Below are 16,916 nucleotides of genomic sequence, written 5' to 3' on the forward strand. Positions count from 1 at the left end.
TATAGCCTAGTGGATAATACCTCTCAGTCAAGTATTTCTACATTGCCTGGTATGCTAGGGATGGGCAAATCAAACTAAATAATTCCCAAATGGCTAAAATATCAGTGCTTTTCATGGGAGTCAAATGTTTCATAACAATACCCAGAAACATTTGTCTGATTAATATTTTGCCACTCCCTGCTAATTACCACAGCTGGTGGGACTTGACCTATTCCTTGAAATAATTTCAAGGGGCTGTTAAATGGAAACTCACTCAGCTTCCTCTCTTCAGGGGCCTGAACCAAAGCCCACTGAAGTCAATAGAAAGACTCCTATTGATTACAGTGAACATTGGATCAGGCCTCAGGGCAGCAGCTCCTATCCTACGAACTTTATCCACCTACATTGGGGGCGGCGCATCTAGAGAAGTCACTGACACAAAAAATCCAGAAACATCTTCAATTGGTTTGGAAGCTGCTGGACCCCTCACCTTGTAACAGCAGCAACCAGAATATACCTTCCCAGAGATACCGCAGCTAACCTCACCTCTGGTTTATCAGTGTATCAAAAGCCCTTCTGCAGGGTTGTCAGGATCCCCCTAGTTACTGTTCTGAGGCTAGCGCTGTAGCTGGGTAAACCATCGGTGAAAAGGTGAATAATTATGACAGAGTATAAATCGGAGAATAAAGGTTTCATGATTCTAACTAGACACAGGTGAAAGTACACCTTTATATTTAATTTTCCAAAAGCAAACCAAGATTTAGAGTTAATCTCCCCACAAATTCATTTCCCCCATGAGAGTTCCAACATGGAAGCCAATTTAGCCCTAATAGTGGCTTTTTTAATTTGTCGTTTTAAATGGGTTTCTCTTAACATGGCTGATCCTAAAGACATCACATTTTCATATGGCTGAATATTCCTCTAGCTAGGTTTATTTTACATGACACTTACTTCCTCTGTAAAATACCTTGAGATGTATGGATGAAAAGGACTACACACAACTGGGTATTTATTATTATATGAAAAGCTTTGGGTAAGATGTTTTTCATCCGTTCAACAGTGGTAAAAGTAGTACCTAAATTCATGCCAAAAAAGGAAAGGACAACTGATGTGGTGTTGTGAATAGCACTAACCCTCATGCAATTAATGGACTGCCAGTATTTTTCAAACTCCTGCAAAGTTAAGATTTCTCAACCCAGCGTTCAGAAAAATTGTCCAGTCCACTTTATAGATATTTGGGAGTAGGAGGTAAGTGGAAACCATAAAAGAGTTTTCCATTGCTGTGTTACCAGAGCACTAAAGACTCTGACTTACTGCTTCTAATGCAGATGTTGCAGGATCAGTGTTGAAAACTCAGTAGATGGTCCTCTTCCCCTCTGAGATGCTTAAGAATTGATAGCTCAGTATGGTGTTAGGGCTGCATCATGCTGTTGAAGGTAAAGTCTTCCTGAAGAGTTAGAAAAGATATGGTCTTGACCACTTGTGGTTGTTAATGCTCATGTCCATTTTTTATAAGATGAAGTATTAATCTTTGTGTTCTGGCAAGTTTTGGTAATTACATTCTGTCCACAATAGCTTCTGCAGTTTCAATGGTATCCAATATGTGTTCCCCCATTCCTAGTTCTAAATTGCTGTGAAGTGTTGCCATGCACAATTGAAAGATTGCCATGTTTCACCCCAGAAATGGCTGACCTTCGATGGTGACCAAACTAATTCTTATATAACACTGGACCAAATCTTAAATTCCCACCTAACACCTACACATTTCCATGTGAGCTTGGCCTGGCTAAGTAATGCAGGAACTGACCCTGAGTTAATCCAAAAATTCTGTGAAGATTCTAAAGCACAGTAGGATCCTTTGGAATGAAAGACTCTATTGTATACAAATCTCTATCATTACCATTATCAGATAATCAGATAACTAGGGGAATATTGCAGAAAACATGGATGAGAGCTTTAGCAACTGAATCTAGCTCCTCGGTTATTACTGCTACTTATACAAGGCCTAAACATTTTTTTAGGTTTGCTATCCTGGGTGGCAATAAATATCCTTTTATGGCTTCCCAGATGTTAGTGTACAAAGTCTTTTCCATTATTCATGCTCCATAAACACACAGGAAGAGCTGGGCACAGTTCAAGCACATAGGAAACCTAATTTCAAATATCTCACCATATTTTAGAAGTAATTTAGCAATGGAATGCTCCATGCCCTTATTTATGAAGGTTATCTGCTTTGGAAATAGATAAAGCAGTTATTCATCCTTTTACTGAAGTTTTACAGAGCAAAAGCCCTAATAGCACTGAGTTATGCGAACAGCTAATCAGCAACAGTGACCACACCCAAAGATGGGTATGATTTAAATTGACAATTTACATTTTGAAGGGGACACTTCTCACGGTTCTTAGGCCAAAAAGTTGACCTACAGGCTCATCCACTGTTATTCCCATCAGCATTCCCAACGAAGACATGCAGCCATGCCTGGGCAGCAATTATCTGTTTATTTTGGAAGACATAAGTAGTCTGTATTTTATTTTGCATTGCAGCACTGATTAATTTAAACAAAATGTATGGTTGAAAGACAGACTACCTGGTTTTTAATGCTGGGCAAATATTTACATTTTGCGAGTCAATTTTTAAAGTTAATCTTGCCAGTGTCTATATTGTATATGTATATATGCACCTTCAACATTATGTTTCATAGATACAACTGCTGCTTGCATTTTAGATATTTGTCATTATAAGCTTTTCAGCAGTTTTGTCCCAGCCCTGGTGGTCAGAAAAGGCCAAAACATTTGTGAACCCAGATATGACAGGTTTCAGAGTAACAGCCGTGTTAGTCTGTATTCGCAAAAAGAAAAGGAGTACTTGTGGCCTCTAAGGTGCCACAAGTACTCCTTTTCTTTTTCCAGATAAGACAGCTGCTGACTAACCAGCTGCCGACTAACCAGCTGCCTGCTGCTGGCAAAGTTTCCAGGAAACAGGAGATACACCCAAAGCCTCTGGTGCCCCACCTCGCAATGGGACCTGAGAGGGCATGGGAGATGCTGGCAGATGCGGAGGTTCATGTGAGCGATTCTGAGTCGGACACAATGCACACAGGAGAACTGATAATGTCTGGAGAAGGGTAGAGATTTTGGCAGATCCAGGCCCAGGCCTGTACTCTCTAGCCCTGCCGGGATTCATAGTGTTACTCTAACTCCATAAGCAGTGTGAATCAGTGGGAGCCAGGCTGTCAAAGGGGGCAGGAGGCGCGGGGCCTCAGTGGCCCTTCAGAAATCTGTGGGCTTGAGGGGTAGAATCTCTGTCCTGTTCTATGAAAGGAGAGAGACAAGAGAAAAAATGAGTTAGAAAAGTCATTATTCCAAACTCATGGCTTGCCTGTCCTCTGTGCAGGAGTAACCATTGCAGGGGACTCTGGGGTGCATACAGATCAGAAATGAGCCAAAAACAGGAGTCCAAACGCACACATTTATGTAGGTATATAAATACTGCATTTTTTAAAACATTAAAGCAGGATCTGATAGAGCTGGTACATCTATTAATCTCTTTCAAGATCCTTATGAGAAGAAAAACAACACAGGCTTTATTTTCATTCCTTTAGATATTAATACATAACTAATAGATTAAACACAAACCCTTCTCTTCTCCTTCCTACACCTGCCCCTCCCTCCCCTGCAGCCTGAACCTCTGGGTTTGACACCTGAAGTTCATGGTATGTGGGGCTCCTTAGTGTATGGGGCCAGATCTTAAGGATTTACACAAGCTCCTATTAGACTCCAAGCCAAATCAGGGTGGGTTTGTTTTTTTTTTAAATTCACCCCCCTCACCTTCTGTTGACTAGCAACGCTTGGACCATGTGACATAACGTTTCATTTGGAATACTGTGACCTCTTCTGGCCACCTTAGGCTAAAAAAAAAAATATTACAGAAATGAAAATAAAAAAAAACAGAGCAGAAAAAAGCAGGAGTTACAAGATCACATGAAGGATCTTAGATATTCTAGAAGGTACCTGTTCCTGCCGCCACTGAAGACATATGGGAGTTTTGTCACTGATACACCAGGAGCAGAATCAGTCCCAAAATCAGTCCCAAAGTTTAACAGAATTCTTGAGGAAACAGGAGGTTACTATATGTCCACATTCCTCATTTATAAACTGAATTCTGTTATGAGGTCTCGTCTGCATTTCCTGATGATGAATAAAACAAATGTACACTCCGCCTCAGAGGCGCACCAGAAATTAAAAATGCATTAATTCATGCAAGCTCAGACATGGGATAGATCCGTTTTGTTGTGTTGTATTATTTAAAAAAGAAAAGTTTAGACAAGATGGAAATTTAGCATGAAACATAATCCTGAAACTCCAAGGGTCCAGGACAGTGCTTGGACAAAAATCAAATACTTCTCATCCAAGGTATGACACTAGCTTCATAAAAAAAATTATCGTATGTTCAGCCACAAATGGTTATTGTAAAATCTTTATTAACCTAAGTGCATATAAAATTGTGAATTCTTAATACAAAGCAGTATTTGACTTTTAAATTTCATTTTAAGCTTGCCCCGTTCACTTGGAATGTGATTACAGAGTAAATTAAAAAGTAATCACATGTGAATTACATTTCCTCATGAATGTAATGACTTCAGGAGACTGATTACTGTTAAGCAGTGCCTGTCGTACCTCATGCATACCTTCCCAGGTGAGATGTGCAAGATAGCTGTCGTGAGTTGATTTAATTTCCTTTCACCGGTAGTCCAGTGAGACATGCTGAACAGATACAAACTCAGCGCGTTCATTAGATCTGTATATGTTCATCTCTTTTGTTCGTCCAAGCACCATCTGCAAAATGCTATCAGTGCCAGCTTATGGTTGTGAGCAAGGCCCACGGGACTTGGCTTATCCTGTATGCTATTTTCTAACCAGGAAAATTCTTTACATTTAGATAGACCAGTTCTATAGGTACACAGAACAATAGATTCCCATTTGTGTCAGGATACAAAGAAAATGTGCTCACAAGGAAGGAGCTTATTAATAATTGAGAAAATATTCCTCTACCGAACAAAACAAACTAAAATGCTACAGTGTTCAAACCGGGGAGTAGAATATATTTTTTGGAAAACATTTTGCTTTTTTAGTTTTTTTGTGATTACATTTAAACTAAGAGCATTACTTCCAGCGGGGATAATCTCATTATCTACATATAAAACAGGTGGAGCTCCCACCCTGCTCCTAGCACAGTATACATACAATGGATCTAGTCCAAACTTTCTGGAGTGTGCCATTATTGTGAAGTTAAATAGCCAGAGAAAATCATACTTTCAGCATAAGCACTCTCTTCAGTTTTGCTGTCCCTATTGCTTTCACTAAGTCCTAGCCTGCCCCTGCTCTTAGCTTTCTCTTCCTCAAAGAGGAACATTCAGAACATTTTTAGCTGCTGGCTTACAGCTAAATAGGACCCTCACCTGATCTGGCTGCTAGTGTGAATCAGAAGCAATACCTCTGCCTCTCCATGCAGGGTCCTAGAACCTGAAATCTTTTTACACTACCATATTGTTTTTGGCCTGACATCTCCTGTCTGTTGTGTAAATGGTATATTCCTATTCTCCCCAACTCATACAATATTACAAATGAATTTAACACTCGCGAAAATGATAGTCTAATGCAGGACTGATGTGAGATTTTTGATGGGGCAAGAAACTGCTACAAAAGTATCCAAACACAACTTTTGCCAGCACTCTACATTCTGAAATTGCAACGCTGTGTGGTTTTTTCCCCAGCCTTAGACCTCTGGCAAAACATAGTTTGTGAGATGCACATGTAGGGGCTTGTATAAACCAAGCAAACGCATTTGACCGTAATAACATTTAGTACTAATAATGAATTTGGGGTGGTATGTCTAAGAATAAAAGGGAAGGGTACCAATTTCAGTGTACTATACATTAAGCCCTATAAATACTAAAAATAGAAGTATGATGAAATTGCTCTATAACTACATTGCATTCCTGCTAGTATAATTGTTGATTATAATAATTGTCAATTCTAAATAGACTTTCTGCTGGAAGTATAACATTTTGTAGATTAGTATTTTAAAATCTTTAAATAGGCATTGCAGATCACATAAATGTACTTTTTAATTTCTTTCATGTTGTTGCTTTCCATGTGTTCAGAGTCCTCACTGACGTTTGAAAATAACATTTCTTTCTTTCTTTTGTCTCTTTTTTCATCATTGAAAAAATATGTTTCTTATAGAGCACATACCAGCATGGCTCAGCTTCTTTTACAGTCCTCTTTGTGCACTAGATACAGTCACGATGTTGACACAGACCCATTTGTTCACTGGCTCTGTAGCAGCACAGTCCCCTCCAGGTTCCAACTGTGTTAGAAAAGGTCAGACTTGGGGCTCATATTAGAGTGCCCCATCTAAAGCCCTATCTCAATGTTCTAGAAATAACAAATGCAGTTCTGCAAACTGGGATGTAATGTAATGGAAATAAATTATTCCACATAATCACTTTTTGACCTGTGTTTATATCTAAGAGTTCCGAATGCTTTCAGAATCATATCTTAAACCTATGATGTCTAAAAAGAAAAGGAAACATAAGAGACACTGTCACTTTAGTGATTATTCATAGCGCTGTTTTTATAAAGATGGCCATTTTATATACTGTGCATCCTCATGATTCCTTTCTATCCCCAAGGATTATTAGTTTAAGTCCTTCTTGTGTTGATAGAATCCTCCTGAATTCTAATGCTGCAATTTGCCTCTCTGGAAAAAGCACACAATTACAAGGTAACGTTATGGAGCCATGGTCCTGTATCTGCTTCCTTTTGATTTCCTAGGATGTTAAGGATCTCACAAGAGACTATTCATAAAGAGCGGGAGGGATACTGCTTCCTGGGCGAGCATTCTCTGCCTTAAATAACACAGCCAGAAATTAATTGGCACTAATTCACTTGTTCAGAGTTGTACAGAAGATGTTGCTCATAAACAGCAGCCATGGTTCCCTGATTACAGATATGTAATTAATTCTGAAAAAGGCTATTATAAAATCACAATCCAATACAATCTCAGCAGGTGTCACTGTAGTCAGAAGAACATATCACAGTAAGAACACAGTGAATCTTTAGACTGCCTGACTTCACTTATTCTGTGTAAAAGCCAGTAAAGCAGTTGCTCATTTCTATTTCCCTGGCCTCTGCTGGTTGTAAATGTCCCCGTAATTGGGAGTACTAACCTCATAGTTTGACCTGAATGAGTTGTTTATTGGGATAATAATGAGAACCGTAAGCATAGGATTTCTCTGCCCAGCTTACAAAGAGTAAAGCACGGACTGCCTGTAATGACTGTCTCCATCACACCGCCATTTTTCTGAAAAATGTGTTTCTTGAATTAAAAATTAGGTTAAAATGAAACACCCAGCTGGACACAGGGGATCTGAGGGTATACCCCCTGGCACCCTCCAATGTATTGATCGTATACTATTTACTGCGAGGTAGGACACTGGACCGGGAGTGAGGATACCTTGATTCTACTCCCAGCTCTGCCATTCACCTGCTGCAAGAATTTGCCCAAGTCATTTCACCTTTCTGGATCAGTTTCCCCTCCTACTTCTTCTTCTGTCTTAGCTAGTCAGCTGGTAACCACTTCAGGGTAGGGATTGTTTCTCACTCTGCATTTGTGCAACACCTAGGCCAGTGGAACCCCAACCCTGGTTTGGGCCCCTAGGAGCTCTACCATCACCTGAATCAATAATGATAATGGTGTGTTCAATACAGTCCTGTTCAGGATACTGTACTCTGCTTTTCCCACAAAGCACATGGTGTCCATAAATAAAAGCCTGTCAGCACTCTTGAAGACCAGTGTTTCTTTTCCGCCTGCACTTTCTGTGAGAGTTTAATATTATATATTGCAGCACCACGCTCAGAGAGATGTGGCTGGCAGGTGCTGTGCCCAAATGAATTTTATAAATCTTAAAATATAGTTTCACTCTCCGAATTAGCATAATACAGAGCGGGGAGGTTGATTTGCCATTGAACTGTGCATTTAGACAATCAAAATGCAGACTAGGGAAGCCATCTGTGGTGGACAGCCTAAAATTTGATCAAGTGCCTTACTGACTGCTTGTCATTTTTCTGAAAGGCACCAAACCAGAGATCTGATTTTTAAATATGTAATTATCAGAGATACATTTCCTGAGCTATTCCACTCACATAATGCAATATCATAAGGTGGGGGGACACCCTGCAATTTGCAACATTGATGCAACCACATTTCTGAGTTAGAATGTGACATGCATATTTCTCATGAATAACTGATCACTAGCAGATTTTTACATTATTTACTGAAAACACTAGGTGTGTCCCAATTTCCAGCATGTATCTAATGCAGAAAGGGAAGACTAGGATTAAAGTTATTCTTGTATGGACCAGAGAATCGGTTTACTTAGTGCCCCTTTGTGGCCAGAGGTCCCTCTGCAGCATCCTCCCTGTTTTCCATTTTGGGGGTTTCTTACAACCTCCCCCCAGTGTCTCCATGGGTATCACTATGCTTCACGTGGGGCTGGTTTAACAATCTCACTCCCTTCCCTTCCTGGAGCAATTCTCCTGCCTCAATCTGTTCTTCACTGGGCTATCACTACGAGCTGTTTCAATCTGGTGCTCACCCTTCTGGCTCTGGCTTCCTGCTCCTCCCAGCATCTCCCCAGGCTTCCAGAGAGCTCCTCCCAGAAGAAATGGAGCTCTGCTCCACCTTAAACTACAGGTCTCCTAATTCCAGGTGCTTAAAAGAATAGCGTTCTGGGTTTTTCCCCCTCTCCAGCTACTAGCTTCCTGGAAACACTTCCTCTCTTCCATGAGAAGGCCATTTCCTGGGCTTTTATTTGTTCCAACTTTGTGACACAGGGGCTACTGGCCTCTTCTCCTGTGAAAAGGCCAGTATGACCCATTGCACTTTGTTTACGGAGGGATGGTTCAGCCTCTGGCACCTCTTTATAGCAAGTCCCGAGGCCTGTTTCCAGAGCGGGGATGGAAGGCTCTAAAAGGAATTCGATCCCATCCTGTTGTTTTCCACAGCAGCTTCAAAACTAAAAGTACCTGGCCAAATTCTCTACTTGACTTCAATGGAGTAGCACTGATTGACACCAGCAAAGAATTTGGTCCACAGAGATCATCAAGGAGATGGGAAGGAACTAAGGAAGATCAGCCTCACCATAGAAGCTCAGCTAAATCACTTACACACACACACACGGAGTTCGCCTGTTTTAGCTTTGTGAAGTATTTGCTCTGGAGCTCTTTAATACCAAACATAATATGTGTTTAGCACAATAATTACCATAATAATTAATTATTTATTTACCATAATAATTATTTAGGAGTAATTCTAAATCAACCACGCTCAACATAAAATACCCCCAGGGATGGGCTTACCAGAACCGCAAACGCACTCGAACTTTGGAGAAGTTTCATTCCAGCCCATGGTTAAGAAAGCGCAATAAAACAGCATGTCCTCTGCCTATGGTCAGCATGCCTCATATAACTTTTCAGTGTAGACAAAGCCTATTGGTATAACTATATTGGTCTATCGACACTCACAGTAGATGTAGCTATGTTGACAGAAGAGGGCTTCCACTGACATAGCTAATGTCATTTGGGAAGTGGTGTTCCTACAGTGATAGGAAAACTCCTCCTGTCAGTGGAGGCAGCATCTATAGGGCAGGGCAATGTCAGAGCTGTGCCAAAGTAGCCAGGCTGGTGTGGTCTCCATAATGTAGATATACTGCTAGTCTCATTCAAAGCTGTGTGAAGCTCCTTTGGGGAAGATTAATCCAAAGTATCCAATGTCCTTTGATTAGATAAGGTGCTACTCACACATTTCCAAACCAGTTTATCCCATCTTTCCCTCTATTGTATGAAGCTGAAACTAATTTAGAATTTTTAGGATTTTCAAAAAGAAACTGAAAATATAGTCATCCTGATTGGCTGGGAGTCCCAGATTCTTCTAAGGTAATTACATTTTTTAGCTCTTTTTTGCTAAGAAACAGGAGTAATAGCTGATAAAACATACAAATCTTTTCCTATCTTATAAAGCGAGGCACCTCTTGCTATCTTTTAGTAAAAGGCAGTGTGGAAAGACAACAGTAATTGTCTCAAGGAGTATCACAACCTTTAGGTACCAGAAAAAAATCATACTAACTTTCCTGAATACAACAAGCAGACCCTAGCAACCTGCTATTTTCAGACAATTGGCTGAAATGCCTATTCATGTCTTGTATGCTTAGTTTTACCAATAAAATAAATAAAATCAATTATTAGAAATATTGAGAGGTAAGTTGTTCTCTTGATATGAGCATAACATTTTCATTAATGTTTCTGAGACTTAATCACCAACATTGACAGAAGAGATTAGGTCCTTAAATTTAGCTGCCCTTTTCACTCCTGAAGAGTCACATTGACCCTTGCTTACATAATTTTATGAACTAAACAGAGGATGAAAGTTCACCTCTCTGAAGACAGCCAGGACAAGACCTCTGCAACATTTATGTCCCACTTCAGGAGTGTTTTAAGGGATGGGATGTTGCTACTGCAATCAATTTTACACAGAAGTTCATATACTAGAGTGATAGGCAGCAGCATAAACTCCTAAGACAGACAGACAGACAGAAAGAAGTGGCACATAGATTTCATACTGGCCTTCTGTGCTCAATATACCCTCTATTTGCATTTTTCAATAGCAGTATACCACGAGACCTGGTTAATCCAAACCAACTCAGAATCTCTAGTTTTATGATTTAAAATAAAAGAAAGCCTCAGATTAATGGTATACATTGAACAATACAGGGTTTAAGAAAGATTGCCAGTGAAATTGTTCAGATTCTTAGGCAAATATGCCAACTAGCTTTGTATGTGTATCATTTTATAACCTGGGGAGAGCAATACTTTAAGAAATTACATTTATTTTTAAAGAAGGGACTTGAGATGCGCTTGGAAGATCTGACTAGAAAGGAGTATCAGGCCACCAACATACAGCAAATACAGAGGATATTAGACTGTTCATCACAATTAACTCAAATAAAGATTCCATCCATGGAACTGTAAGCTACCTCTTTTTCCCAATAGTGTGTAAATTATATCCATTTAGAAAGTGAAAACAAGATGGTGTGGAGTGTAGCTGCAGGAATGTTTATGCACAAGTGTCGTTGTGATACTTTATACCTTGCGGGAGGGTCTTGTAACCTCCATATCCATCATTTGTATAGAATTGTGATATTTCATATAAAACATGTCATGTGAGCTATTGTGGGAAAGGTTATGAGCTGCTGAAGCCCACTGTTCCATTTAAATATGTATATTATTAATGCATATAAAGTTCTGAGAATTGTGTTGTATGATTGTCACTAAAATATGCTATGGGTTTGGGAAGCACCCAGATACTAGCTCCCCAAAGACAGTAACCCGGGGGATAACCAATACCCGGGCAGGTGTCAAACCATCAACAGCCATTGTCCAGCAAGGGAGCTACAATTCAGTGACTCACCTGCATAAGGCCACACCAGAGGAATTGCTCAACTTTACCTGGTGACTCAGCAATGCCTACCAGACATGCCTGTGGGGAGGAGAAAAGGCCAAGCATGGGGCCACTGTGTCCTGTTTTATACCCTTAATCCATGTGCTTGGAATCTGGTTTCTTCTAAAGGAAGCAAGGATCACTCCCCATGAGTCAGCAAACATGACAACATCCGCCTTTTTTTCTTGCAGCGCAGTGAGACTAGTTTTCAGTTCAGCTGTATAGTTGGAGACAATACAGGAGGCCTCCATGGTTCCAGTTAATAACCTTGGGGATTGAGGATTTAATTCTTGGCCAGGGTTCAGAAGCAATTCAAGGAGACTCCAACAGCTGCCCGCTAGTTCAGTGTATAGGAGCCGGTCTAGGCTAAACTGCCTAACAGGAAAGGCACAGGGTTATGGAAAGCACAAAAGCTATGCCATCTGGTTTGTATTTTTGTTCTGTATTTCTGAGTTTGCAAAAAGAATTCAACTAGCAACTTTTCCCAAACTAGTGTCCACATGGATTAGTCCAGAACCACTGCAATAAACTCATACACAAAGAGGCTGATGTGTGTGTTCAAACCTGAACCTCTGGTGAAATTTTCATCTCTTCTTGGTCTACACCTGGTCCTGCAACAAGGACCTAAATTGATGTCTATAGATGGATGTGTCACAGTTATAAAGTACAGTCTTTCTGAACCTTCCAGGACTAGGAGAAAAGGCCATGTACCAAATTGGGAAGTTGGGAATCTGCCCTGTCTAGTGGTAAAAAGCTCCCAATGTATAATTTTGGCAGATTGCAAAATACCAGTCTTTAAACCTCCCATTGATTCAAGACTGAATATTGCCTCAGACCAGTAAAATTTGGAGGGGAAGGTGATATAAAATAAAGTAAAATAAAATAAAATAAAGGCAATCTGAAGTTCCTCAAAGATTTGAAATGTTAAAAAGCTGCCCCGGGAAGAATGCATTAACAGACTGGGAGTAAGGGAGGCCATCAACGAGGCATGATAATTAGAATCTATCATATGTAAGGGGTGTGTGAGATATCACAATATATGCCATTAGGAGAGAACTATATAAATTACACATACACAAAGTACTTATGATCAATCATTGAAGATGTGTTTACATTTAATCTGCATAAAAGACGTGCTGAGAAAGCCAAGCAAGACCTGTCATCCTGAAGATGTGTTAAGCCAAAGAAATTCAAAATGCGGTGGGCAAAACCCTAACCCTGTTAAGCATTTTAATCACATTTTTATAGGGGCAGCCTTATTAATGTAAGCAGTCTTCGAGAACCTGACAAATTTTCTTGCTGCTTTGCCAAGTGTAAGGTGAGCCAAGTGTGCCCTGGAATCACCCAGTTCTAATCGTAAACTAATTTTTTTAAATTAGAGGTTAACTTGGAGTGAAAGTCAAAACCTGCAATGATAGTACAGAAGCTTTAACTTCAGAATAAGTGCATTTGATGGTATATTATGTACTCATCTGCAAAGTGCATAAAAGCCATTTAAAAAAGATAGTTATCTATAAATATTAAATATAGGACAACAGGAATTTTCACATAGGTAACACCGTGCGCTATAGTCTAAGGGCAATGTCTTCACCCCCTGGCCCCTTTATGCTGCATAAAAGGACCAGAGCAGCATAAAGGGGTCCTAAAAGCCCCATATCCAGCCAGAGAGGCTTCCTCCAGCCTAGGCACTGGCAAAAACAGTTGTTTTCCGAGACCCTTTGGTGTAGGGGGCTTCTTGTGGTCAGGGTCACATCATGCAATGCTGCAGAAATTCCAGGACCACTGTGGCCCATAGGGCAGCCTAGGGAGATTGCTGTAACTTAGCCAGGCGCCCAAGGCTGTCAAAGTTACGCTGGGGGCTTCTACAGCCCCAAAGCTTCCCAGGATTGGGAGGGCACAAAGGTAGCTTAAAGCCACAGTAGCTCCCCTGTGCCGGGACTGTGAGTTATATGCTATTACAACCTGCATGGAACATGTAGCAAAGCCAAAAAGTAGCATAGCATAACAGAACTCACCCTAATCGCACATAGTGGTCCAAATGGTCCCTTGCACAATTCTGAAGGCATGCAGCACGCAATGCCCGGTGCTGCATGCAAAAAGAGGACTTGGGCATGCACATAACTATAATTTATGGGTGTGCCTCATTGATGGTGTATGCCTTAGTTGCGGGTAAAAAAAAAATTGCACATGCACTTGTCCGTTCAAAAATCTGGACTACTGTATATATTTTATATCTTAACCTGTGCCTGGAAATATAAGTGCAACGTTGTCTTGGAAAAATGATCTTGTGGTTAAGGCACTGACTGTGAAGTTAGGGAAGCTGAAGCCAATTGCCGGCTCTGCCACACTGTGTTCACACCCTTGGGCAATTTACTTAATCTCTTTGTTCCTTTCTGTTATGAACATTTGTTGCTACTCATTGGAGTTATAGTAGTTCCATGCCCATTTGTGAACTTGAACACCTTCCTGTTGGCAAGGCTGTGAGGCTGTGTGTATTTTTTCCTTAAAAAAAATAGTGAAGAGGTAGGAGTGGAGCTGGAGACGTTTCCTGGAAGGTCTGCAGTGAAGCAGACAGAGTCGTTTTAGGGATAATACTGGTTTGCAGGTTCTAATAAAGTTCTGTGTTCAGAGGCGGAAGAAAGCAACTGTTCCTGGGATTCTTCTGGAATTTTTGCATAAACGTTTACTTGGTAAAGTATCTGAAGCACCTTTCTTTGGTTCTGGAGGTCAGGGAAGAAAATAAGATGGAACAGCTTTATTTAAAGATGAAACAGAATTCAAACTTGGCTAGTTTTACTATAAATGTAGCTTTTCACCTGCCATACGTTGTTCTAAAGCTGCGTCGTCTTGATTTTTCTGGGACAGATTAGTCATTGATACATTTGGCAACTGAATACAACATGCAAAGTAACAGGGCATAACAGCAACCTGAGAATCTATTAACCACAGGAAATATGAAATTCCGTGGCTCATTTAAAATTCAGAGTTAAGAGGCAGTTTTCAGTAAATCCTATGAAATATGGTACAAAAGCAGTGTGTACTGATGTACAGCATCAGTCCATGAAAAATGTGATTTTATCAATTTTGCTGACGAGTTCCCCTGAAGACAGTGATTTCACAGCATTACATCCATGAGCAGAGTAATCAGAGCATGTTGTTCCAGTAAGGGGTCCTGATATGAGGGAGGATGACAATCTAAATGGAGGACGAGGAGAGATGAGAAGAAAATTACTTAGAATTACCAGTGCTTGAGAACAAAAATCCCAGCAGAGCCTTACTCTTGGGCTCCATGACTCAAGTGTTTGACTTGGAGCAAAGCATTCTAGCCATGTCACTACTGTACCAGTTGGAAAGGCATTCTCCTTTATTTACAACAAAGGAACATGTGAGTAGTAAATATCTGTAACCAGTGGAAAATCTAACTGTTTATTTAACACACTGGCAAAGTATGGATTGCCCTCTAGTAGCTGGTCCAGAGGGTAGGACAGCCTATTACTGCTACCAGCTGACAATGTTACTCCTTTAGCTGAAATGGTAAAGGTCTGTGCTAGCATCCTTCAGGTCTGTGGTTAAAACCCCAGTGATGACCCATCTCACACACTTCCATTACACAGAATGAAAATACAGGCAGATTTGGGGTCTGCTCTAGGAGACATTTTCAGGAGAAGACATCCTGAGGTAAGCACCAAATGCAACTGCTGACCCATTCTGAAGCTTCCAAAGAAATAAAATAAAATAATCCCTAGCTTTTAGGTAGCAATATTCATCACTAGGTCTCAAAGTGCTTTGCAAGGCAGTTAAGTATGACTGTCCTCATTGTGATGAAGTCTACCATCTCCACATGGGAACTGAAGGGATGCATGAGCTTGGGAAAGCAATCAGCTCACCCGGCTGCATCTGCAGCAGGTATCAAGCCAGGAGGGAGGAGATAAAAAGAGGAAAAAAAATGAGCTTCGTGCTACCTGACTTGGAGAGGGAGTAGACCTCTCAAGCTAGCCCAGGGAAAGAAGGCCCGGCTGTGGCCAGAGTCTAATCACCGCTTGCCCTGAAGCTACCTGAAAGGGTGGACTAGCTTAGAGACTCCTAAATATCAGGAGTCTGGTGCAGGACCTTTTGTTTCTCTGGCTCCTCATAACTAGTTTAGCTCCCCCATGTTTTGAGACTAGCAGAAGAGTAAGCCAGGGAACAGAAAAAGTCCTGGCTACAGGCCCTGGTAAGAGGCAGCCCCAGGATACAGAAGAGGGTCTGATCAGACCCCGCTGCATACAGGATTCACCGGCTTCAAACAGGCTCCCTGGGCTGGAACCCAGAGTAGAGGGTGGCTTCCCCTCCTGGTCCACGGAGTGGGGGAGAGCAAAAATGACAAAGCCAATGGCTAGAAGGCCCAAAAGCCTGAAGTTGGGCTGAACCTCTGGCATGATGCTGCCAGTCCACTGGCGTGTTGGACTCAGGTTTTCCCAGAAAGGGCAGGACTAAGAGTGACCTAGCCAGAAGTCTTGAGGAAGAGGCAGCCCTCCGCAGGGCCAGCATAGCTCTCGGCAGGGTGTGTCAAAGGAAGAGGAGAGCAGTTAGCAGGGCGTGTACTGGTCTGAGAGTCACATGCTTGCCCCATTTTACAGACGGAGGTACAAAGAGGTGAATTGACTTGCCCCAGTAGGCCAGTGGAGGAGCTGGGGATAAAATCTAGGTCTCCTGTGCTCCAGTCCAGTGCTCTATCTACTAGAGAACACTGCCTCACGCCGGTCAACCTGAAATCAGAGTGGAGGGCGTAAGGCAAGGACTTCAGTCTGGGGAGTTAGCATGACCTTGTGTAACCCACATACTTGTAACCCTGACAGACCCCAGTTGTCGGCGGGTGGGATCGAACCTGGGGACCTCTAAAGCTAAATGCATGAGCCTCTACTGCATGAGCTAAAAGCCACATGGCCCTTAGCTAAGGCTCATTAGTCTCTCTCTCTAAGTGGTCTGGGTGCCACTAGATGGGAAGAACACCACACCCAGGAGGTGTGCGGGTTACACTTGCAAGATAATTAAATATACATTTTGAAAGAGGAAATAACCGCAGTTGCCTGGATGTTCCCACAGGAGCTCTTTTCCTCTGAGGTTGGGGTTGAAAGTTCACTTTTTAGGGTAGAAAATATCTGGTTTCAAACGTGCTACTAAAAAGCTATCGTTTTAAAACCGAATTTGGCATTTCACAGCAGAAAATGCTAATACAGTCATGAGGTTTCCGTCACACCAGCTCTCCCTGCACATTCTGCTGCAGAGATCGAACAGTCCATGGTCAGCGTTTGGGTACTACAGTGGTGTGGGGCGTAATGGAAACGCCATACATTAGAAAGGAACTGGGCTGGGTGACAAGCTTCTTGACTTCCAT

At 41.4% G+C, this 16,916-nt stretch overlaps 1 protein-coding gene across 15 annotated transcripts in view; it reads right to left on the reverse strand.

The window, feature by feature from the left end:
- The window catches only part of FHIT (fragile histidine triad diadenosine triphosphatase), a 1,095,796-nt gene that overhangs the window by 377,927 nt on the left and 700,953 nt on the right, over window positions 1-16,916 (reverse strand). The window lies entirely within an intron of this gene.

Source organism: Lepidochelys kempii, chromosome 7 (genome assembly GCF_965140285.1).
Source record: "Lepidochelys kempii isolate rLepKem1 chromosome 7, rLepKem1.hap1, whole genome shotgun sequence".
Taxonomy (NCBI): Eukaryota; Metazoa; Chordata; order Testudines; family Cheloniidae; genus Lepidochelys; species Lepidochelys kempii.